This window comes from Orcinus orca, chromosome 10 (assembly GCF_937001465.1).
Source record: "Orcinus orca chromosome 10, mOrcOrc1.1, whole genome shotgun sequence".
Classification (NCBI taxonomy): domain Eukaryota; kingdom Metazoa; phylum Chordata; class Mammalia; order Artiodactyla; family Delphinidae; genus Orcinus; species Orcinus orca.
Window position 1 is genome coordinate 50971591 of NC_064568.1, and position 9482 is coordinate 50981072.

Below are 9482 nucleotides of genomic sequence, written 5' to 3' on the forward strand. Positions count from 1 at the left end.
ATAGGACATTCCATCCAACAGAATACACTTTCTTCTCAGGGGCTCATGGAACATTCTCCAGGATAGATCATATCTTGGGTCACAAATCAAGCCTTGGTAAATTTAAGAAAATTGAAATTGTATCAAGTATCTTTTCCGACCACAATGCTATGAGACTAGATATCAATTACAGGAAAAAATCTGTAAAAAATACAAACACATGGAGGCTAAACAATACACTACTTAACAACCAAGAGATCACTGAAGAAATCAAAAAATACCTACAAACAAATGACCGTGAAAACACTATGACCCAAAACCTATGGGATGCAGCAAAAGCAGCTCTAAGAGGGAAGTTTATAGCAATACAGTCCTACCTCAAGAAATAAAAAAATCTCAAATAAACAACCTAACCTTACACCTAAAGCAATTGAGAAAGAAGAATAAAAAAACCCAAAGTAGCAGAAGGAAAGAAATCATAAAGATCATATCAGAAATAAATGAAGAAGAAATGAAGGAAACAATAGCAAAGATCAATAAAACTAAAATCTGGTTCTTTGAGAAGATAAACGACAGTGATAAACCATTCGCCAGACTCATCAAGAAAAAAAGAGAGAAACCTCAAATCAACAGAATTAGAAATGAAAAAGGAGAAGTAACAACCAACACTGCAGAAATACAAAGGATCATGAGAGATTACTAGAAGCAACTCTATGCCAATAAAATGGACAACCTGGAAGTAATGGACAAATTCTTAGAAATGCATGACCTTACAAGACTGAACAAAGAAGAACTAGAAAATATAAACAGACCAATCACAAGCACTGAAATTGAATCTGTGATTTAAAATCTAACAACAAAGAAAAGCCCAGGACCAGATGGCTTCACGGGCAAATTCTAGCAAACATTTAGAGAAGAGCTAACACCTATCCTTGTCAAACTCTTCCAAAATAGAGCAGAGGGAGGAGCACTCCCAAACTCATTCTATGAGGCCACCATCACCCTGATACCAAAACCAGAGAAGGATATCACAAAAAAATAAAACTACAGGTCAATATCACTGATGAACATAGATGCAAAAATCTTCAACAAATACTAGCAAACAGAATCCAACAGCACATTAAAAAGATCATACACCATGATCAAGTGGGGTTTATCCCAGGAATGCAAGGATTCTACAATATACACAAATCAATCAATGTGATACACCATATTAACAAATTGAAGGATAAAAACCATACGATCATCTCAATAGATGCAGAAAAAGCTTTTGACAAAATTCAACACCCATTTATGATAAAAAAAACTCTCCAGAAAGTAGGCATAGAGGGAACCTACCTCAACATAATAAAGGCCATATATGACAAACCCACAGCCAACATCATTCTCAATGGTGAAAAACTGAAACCATTTCCTCTCAGATCAGGAACAAGGCAAGGTTGCCCACCCTCACCACTCTTATTCAACATAGTTTTGGAGGTTTTTAACACAGCAATCAGAGAAGAAAAAGAAATAAAAGGAATCCAAATCGGAAAAGAAGTAAAACTGTCACTGTTTTCAGATGACATGATACTATACATAGAGAATCCTAAAGATGCCACCAGAAATCTACTAGAGCTAATCAATGAATTTGGTAGAGTAGCAGGATACAAAATTAATACACAGGAATCTCTTGCATTCCTATACACTAATGATGAAAAATCTGAAAGAGAAATTAAGGAAATACTCACATTTGCCATTGCAACAAAAAGAATAAAATACCTAGGAATAAACCTACCTAAGGAGACAAAAGACTAGTATGCAGAAAACTATTAGACACTGATGAAAGAAATTAAAGATGATAAAAACAGATGGAGAGATATACCATGTTCTTGGATTGGTGGAATCATCATTGTGAAAATGACTGTACTACCGAAAGCAATCTACTATCTGATTCAATGCAATCCCTATCAAACTACCAATGGCATTTTTCACAGAACTAGAACAAAAATTTCACAATTTGTATGGAAACACAAAAGACCCCAAATAGCCAATGCAATCTTGAGAAAGAAAAATGGAGCTGGAGGAATCAGGCTCCCAGACTTCAAACTATACTACAAAGCTACAGTAATCAAGACAGTATGGCACAAAAACAGAACTATAGATCAATGGAACAGGATAGAAAGCCCAGAGATAAACCCACGCACATATGATCACCTTTTCTTTGATAAAGGAGGCAGGAATGTACATTGGATCAAAGACAGCCTCTTCAATAAGTGGTTCTGGGAAAACTGGGCAGCTACATGTAAAAGAATGAAATTGCAACACTCCCTAACACCATACACAAAAATAAATTCAAAATGATTAAAGACCTAAATGTAAGGGCAGACACTATAAAACTCTTAGAGGAAAACATAAGCAGAACATTCTGTAACATAAATCACAGCAAGGTCCTTTTTGACCCACCTCCTAGAGAAATGGAAATAAAAACAAAAATAAACAAATGGGACCTAATGAAACTTCAAAGCTTTTGCACAGCAAAGGAAACCATAAACAAGACATAAAGACAATCCTCAGAATGGGAGAAACTATTTGCAAATGAAGCAACTGACAAAGGATTAACCTCCAAAATTTACAAGCAGCTCATGCAACTCAATATCAAAAAAACAAACAACCCAATCCAAAAATGGGCAGAAGACCTAAATAGAAATTTCTCCAAAGAAGATATACAGGTTGCCAACAAACACATGAAAGAATCCTCAACATCACTAATCATTAGAGGAATGCAAATCAAAACTACCGTGAGGTATCACCTCACACCAGTCATAATGGCCATCATCAAAAAATCTAGAAACAATAAGTGCTGGAGAGGGTGTGGAGAAAAGGAAACCCTCTTGCACTGTTGGTGGGAATATAAATTGATACAGCCACTATGGAGAACCATATGGATGTTCCTTAAAAAACTAAAAAGTAGAACTACCATTTTACCCAGCAATCCCACTACTGGGTATATACCCTGAGAAAACCATAATTCAAAGAGTCATGTACCACCATGTTCATGGCAACTCTATTTACAATAGCCAGGGCATGGAAGCAACCTAAGTGTCCATTGCAGATGAATGGATAAAGAAGATGTGGCACATATATACAATGGAATATTACTCAGCCATAAAAAGAAAAGAAACTGAGTTATTTGTAGTGAGGTGGATGGACCTAGAGACTGTCATACAGAGTGAAGTAAGTCAGAAACAGAAAAATACCATATGCTAACACATATATATTGGATCTTAAAAAAAAAAAAAGGGGTTCTGAAGAACCTAGGGGCAGGACAGGAATAAAGACGCAGACATAGAGAACAGACTTGAGGACATGGGGTGGGGGGAAGGGTAAGCTTGGACGAAGTGAGAGAGTGGCATGGACTTACAAATATTACCAAATGTAAAATAGATAGCTAGTGGGAAGCAGCCACATGGCACAGGGAGATCAGCTCAGTGCTTTGTTACCACGTACAGAGGTGGGATTGGGAGGGTGGGAGGGAGATGCAAGGAGGAGGAGATATGGGGATATATGTATATGTATAGCTGATTCACTTTGTTATAAAGCAGAACCTAACACACCATTATAAAACAATTATACTCCAATAAAGATGTTAACAAAAAAGAATGTATAGTGATGCAAATTATAATCTGTTTAAGTCAGAAAGTTAGAAAACTAGAGTGATTTACTTAAACTTTTTGAGATTTGTTTCATTTTAATGAATGAATCAATTACTCAATAGCTCACCTTAAATAGAAGTATATGAATCATTAGTCTTTCTGTGTCACAAACAAAACAAGCTACAATTTTTTTATTAAGATAAAATTCCTATGACATAAAATTCATTATATGAAAGTGTACAATTCAGTGGTGTTGAGTATATTCACATATAGTGCAACCATCCCCACTGTCTAATTCCAGAACATTTAAATCATCCCCAAAAGAAACTCCATGCCTTTTAACAGTTAATCCTGGTTCCCTCTTCCCTTGGTCCCTGGCAACCACTAATCTAGTTTCTATCTCTATGTATTTGCCTATCTGGACATTTCATATACATGGAATCATACAATATATGACCTTTTAAAGATAACAGCTTTACTGGTACATAATTGAAATACCATACAATTCACATATTTAAAGTGTAGAATTTAATAGTTTTTAGTATATTTACAGATATATGTAACCATCATAAAGGTTAATCTTAGAATATTTTCATCACCCCCAGAAGAGATTCTGTACCTTTTAGCTGTGATCCTCCTATCCAGCTATTCCTCCCAGCCCAAACAATCAATAATCTATCTTCTGTCCCTGTAGATTTGCCTATTCTGGACATTTCATATAAATGGCATCATACGATATGTGATCTTTTGTGACTATTTTCTGTCACCTACATGTTATTATCTGACTTTTTTTAATTATAGCCATCCTAGTGGTTTTGATTTGCATTTCCCTGATGACTAATTATGTTGAGTATCTTTTCATGTGCTTATTGGCCATTTGAATATCTTCTTTGGATGTCTATTCAGACTCATTGCCGTTTTTAAAAATGGGTTTTATGTCTTTATTATTGAGTTTTAAGAGTTCTTTGTATATTCTAGATATAAATCCCTAATTAGACATAATGATTTGCAAGTGTATGCTCCCATTCTGTGGGTTGTCTTTTCACTTTCTTGGTAGTGTCACTTGAAGCATGACACTAGAAGTTTTCAATTTTGATAAAATCTATCTTTTCTTTTGTTGCTCATGCTTTTTGTGTCATATCTAAGAATCCATTGCTAAATCTGAGGTTATGAAAATTTACTACTATGTTTTCTAAGAACATTGTAGTTAACAGCTCTTACATTTAGGTCTTTGATCCATTTTGAGTTAATTTTTGTAACTGATGTGAGATAGGGATCCAACTTCATTCTTTTGCATGTGGATGTCCAGGTGTCTCAGCACCAGTTGTCGAAAACACTTTTGTTTCTCCCATTGAATAGTCTTGGCATGCTTGTCAAATTTCAATCAACCAATGATGTATATGTTTATTTCTGGGTCTCAATTCTATTCCATTGTTCTCTATGTCTGTCCTTACGCCGATACCATACTGTCTTGGCTACGGTTTTTGAATTGGGAAATGTGAGTCCTCCAACTTTGTTCTTCTTTTTCAAGATTCTTTTGTCTATTCTGGGTCCCTTGAAATTTTATATGAGTTTTAGAATCAACTTGTCCATTTCTGCAAAAAAAGAAAAACAGATTTTTGATAGGGATTGCATTGAATCTGTAGATCAATTTGGGGAACACAAAACAAAATTTTAAAATACTTTACTCTAGCTTACTAGGTCATGGCAGACTGTTTGCAAAGATAGCCACAGTTATACTCTTTCCCATACCTATGGATAGATGCTATGATATTTTAGTTCCTCCCATCAAATGGTGGAATCTATTTCCCACCACTTGAATTCAGGCTGGCCTTTTGACTTTGACCAAAAAGAATGAGGTAAGAGTGACATTGTGCTAGGCTTAAAGATACCTTGTACAGTTCTTATTCTACTACCATGTGAACAAGCCCAGGCTAGCCTGATGGAGGATGAGAAAGCACATGGAGCAGAAACAGACCACCCAGATGAGGCTGCCCCAGACCAGCCAGCTCCAAGCCAACCTAGAAGGTATCGCAGATATGATAGGCAAGCCAGCTGAGACCACTGAAGCCTAGCCCAAATCAGCAGAACTGTCCAGTCTATCCAAAGACTCAAGAGCAATTGTTTTTAAGTTATTATTTTAATACACTTAATTATGGTGTGATTTTTGTATATAGCAATAAATAACTGTTTATAGTAAGTCCCCTGCATACAAACGAGTTCCGTTCCAAGAGCACATTCATAAGTCCAATATGTTCGTAAGTCCAACAAAGTTCACCTAGGTACCTAATTAACACAATTGGCTATGTAGTACTGTCTTGTAATAGATTTATAATGCTTTTTACAAAAATAATACATAAAAAACACACCAAAAAAAAATAAAGAAAACATTTTAAATCTTACAGTCCAGTACCTGGAAAAGTACAATGGTACAGTACAACAGCTGGCATACAGGGACTGGCATCAGGTGAACAGGCAAGAAGAGTTACTGACTGGAGGAGGGAGAGGAGGTGGGAGATGGCAGAGCTGAAGGATCGTCAGCAATAGGAGGAGGGCAAGCTGCAATTTCACTCACGCCTGATGTTGATGGCACAGGTTCTGGTTCCTTGCTGGATTCAATTCTATCTACCCTCTTGAAAAATGATCCAATGATGTCTGGGTAGTAGATCCTTTTTTCTCGTCATAGATGACATGGTAACACTGGATTGCATTCTGAACTGCTGCTGCAACCTTCATGTACCGTTCTACTTTCGGGTCCTGTGCCTCAAAAACTAACAGTGCCTCCTCAAATAAAGACAATCCCCTTGCCATTTCCTGCATCGTGAATCTCTTCGGTTCTTCAGTTACTTCTTCCTCTTGTCTCTCTCCGTCCTTTCTCTGGGCCTCCAATTCCTGGCACTTCCTAGCTGTACCAGCTTCATCACCACTGCTTCTACACTTGCTTCCAGACATCCTGGGCTTGAAATAAAGATACTGTACTACTGTATTCTATACAGTACTGTACAGTAGAGTACACAAAAGCACAACCACTTGTAGAGGATGCACGCATGTGTCAATGTACACCAGACACGAGAACAAATTTATGTGATTGGACATACGTACACATGTTCGCATCTCTGAAAGTTCGTAACTTGAAAGATTGTACGTAGGAGACTTACTATATAGGCAAATTGAAAAAATGAAATGTCCACAAAAATATGTCCTCTTTATGGATAAACAAAATGTGGTGTACACACACACACACACACACACACACACACACACAAATGGAATGTCATTCAGCCTTAAAAAGGAATGAAATTCTAATACATGCTACAACATGGATAAAACTTGAAAATGTTATGCTTAGTGAGATAAACCAGACACAAAAGAACAAACATTGTATGATTCCTCTTATATGAGCTACCTAGAATAGGCAAATTCATAGAGACAGAAAGTATAATAGAGGTTACCAGGGGCTAGGGAATTATTGTTTATGAGTAGAGAGTTTCTATCTGGGAAGGTGAAAGCGTTCTGGAAATAGATAGTGTTGGTGGTTGTGCAACACTGTCAATGTACTTATTGCTACTGAGTTGTACACTTAAGAATGGTTGGCATCATATAAATTTTATGTTATGTACATTTTACCACAATTTTAAAAATATGTCCTCTTTGGGGACATTTTAATATTTTAATTTATTTTAATTTTTAAAATATATATTAATTTTTATATATTAATTTTTAAAATATGTGTAGTCAACTCACTCATCTGGATGGACTCTCCAGAGTCCTTGAGCAGTAAAAACCCACTTTAAACACATTAACCTTCAAAGCAGCTTTGTCAGTTCCCCTTACTGGCCCCATTCCTGGCTCTAGCTGTTTGCCCTATTACAGTGCCACCCAGCTTCTGACCCAAGGCTTCAACTTTCACTCCTTGGTATTGACAACAGGATTCCACTTGCTGGGTTTGGCTTTTGGGATTCCCTAGCACAGGACTCAAACTCTGCCTATGATCCTTTGCATTTCTGGCACTACTGGAAACCACTTACCTGCTTCCTACAACCCCTGTACTTTGAGATGCTCCAGGTAGGCTCTTCACAGAAAATACTTACAATATTTGGGACATATTTAAAAATTACTAAATGTTTATCTAAAGTTCAAATTTAACTAGACTTCTTGTATTTGTATTTGCTAAATTTGGCAACCCTAGCTCCAGGGCTCTGCCAAGGAGATTTGGGGGGAAAAATGCATCAGGAAAAAATATATGAATATTTTTTATTTTTATTCTCTTTCCTGGTGAAGCCATTTTTCAAAGCACTACCTATATCAGTATGTTAAGTATTTCAGCAGCCAGGTTAACAGTCACAAACCCAGATTTAAACACAAATACAATCCTGCCCTCAAGAGAGAAGATAATGTAAAATGAATCTGGTAGCATTTTATTCCACAGGGATTCACTATCACTCGATGTATTATTTTATAGCAAGCTACATTGTATGTGCATTTAACCATATAATTTTACACTATATTAATTTACACTGAAAAAGCATATTTTCTCAAATTATTTAAAAAGCATGATCCTCATATAAATAGTGAGCACATGTCAAAGTTTTATTTAACTCACTAATGAAGGAACCAGAAGACAGAGAAAATAGTTGATTAAGGATATGAGAACCCGGGGTGTAAATGTCAGTGGGAAAAGGAATGCTGAGATCAGATTGCTGAGTTAGATATGAAGCTGGTTTATCTCCTACGAAGCAATAAAACCAAAGCCTTTGGATTCTCTTCTCTACCAGATGGGGGAAAAAAGCATATCTTACCAGTTTTTGCAAGTTAACATCTAACCTTACAGAGTTGTGAGACATCTAGGCCCTAATCAATTGCTAGCCAAAAAAGTTACACTTTCTGAGAGACATGATCTCACGTGAGTCTATTAGAAAATGCTCTAACGTGATATTAAAAGGTCCCTTAATTGTCTTTTTGCCTTTTGTCCAATTTCTGGATAATTTTTTTCTGTGCAACATCTACTACATTCATAATTATATTTGGTATGGAAAAATAAAGGATAGAGACAAATGATATGCTTGGTCCCCCTACCATACGTCCTGGGGTGAGCCTGGGAAAGGAGATAAAAATCTACCCTTCACTCAGTTCCTCTTTGTATGCTGGCAACTCTGGTCAATGAATATGAGTCCAGTGTTTAAAGTTGTGGGGTTTTCAAACAGAAGGTCACCTAAATGCAAGCCAACTATTTCATGTGGTGCTTATCCAGAAAAACAGTTTGTTCCAATACTGGTGGGAAAATTGACTAACATGTTGTCTGAAATTGGAGACTTGCTAAGGATTCTAAGGCTAACTATTACTGTTTAAATTTTGGCATTCATGCTGGATTTAGAATCTAGAGAAACCACAATAAGAGATCCTTCTGTAATATCGATTTTTTAATTGATTTTTTTTTTCTTGAGGAGGTAAATACATACTCTACAGATCTGAGGCAGTACAATGAGTTTGTAGTAGACACCTATTGGGCCTAGATCCCTTTTTCTTGTCTAGTTCCTTGGCCGATCTAAAGATTGATTGTGAATTGCTTAGAGCGGCCCTTTTTCTGGAGAATTGCCTTCGGAGCCACTTCTCCTGAGAGGATATTTCCGCCTCCTGAAGGCAGCTCACAACCAGTGACTGATTGATAAGGATACAAAAGCCTGTACCCTCTGTCTCAAGGCACAGTTAATACTCCAGAGCTCCTCAAGGTGTCAGGCAGAAGCTAGACTCCAGGTAAGACACATTCTTGCTTAGCTTTCGATCCTTGCCCTATCTTGCTTCCTGCACACCCTTTTTCCTGAAAGTACATGCTGAAGAATCCCTATCTCTGCATCTAGGGAACCTGAC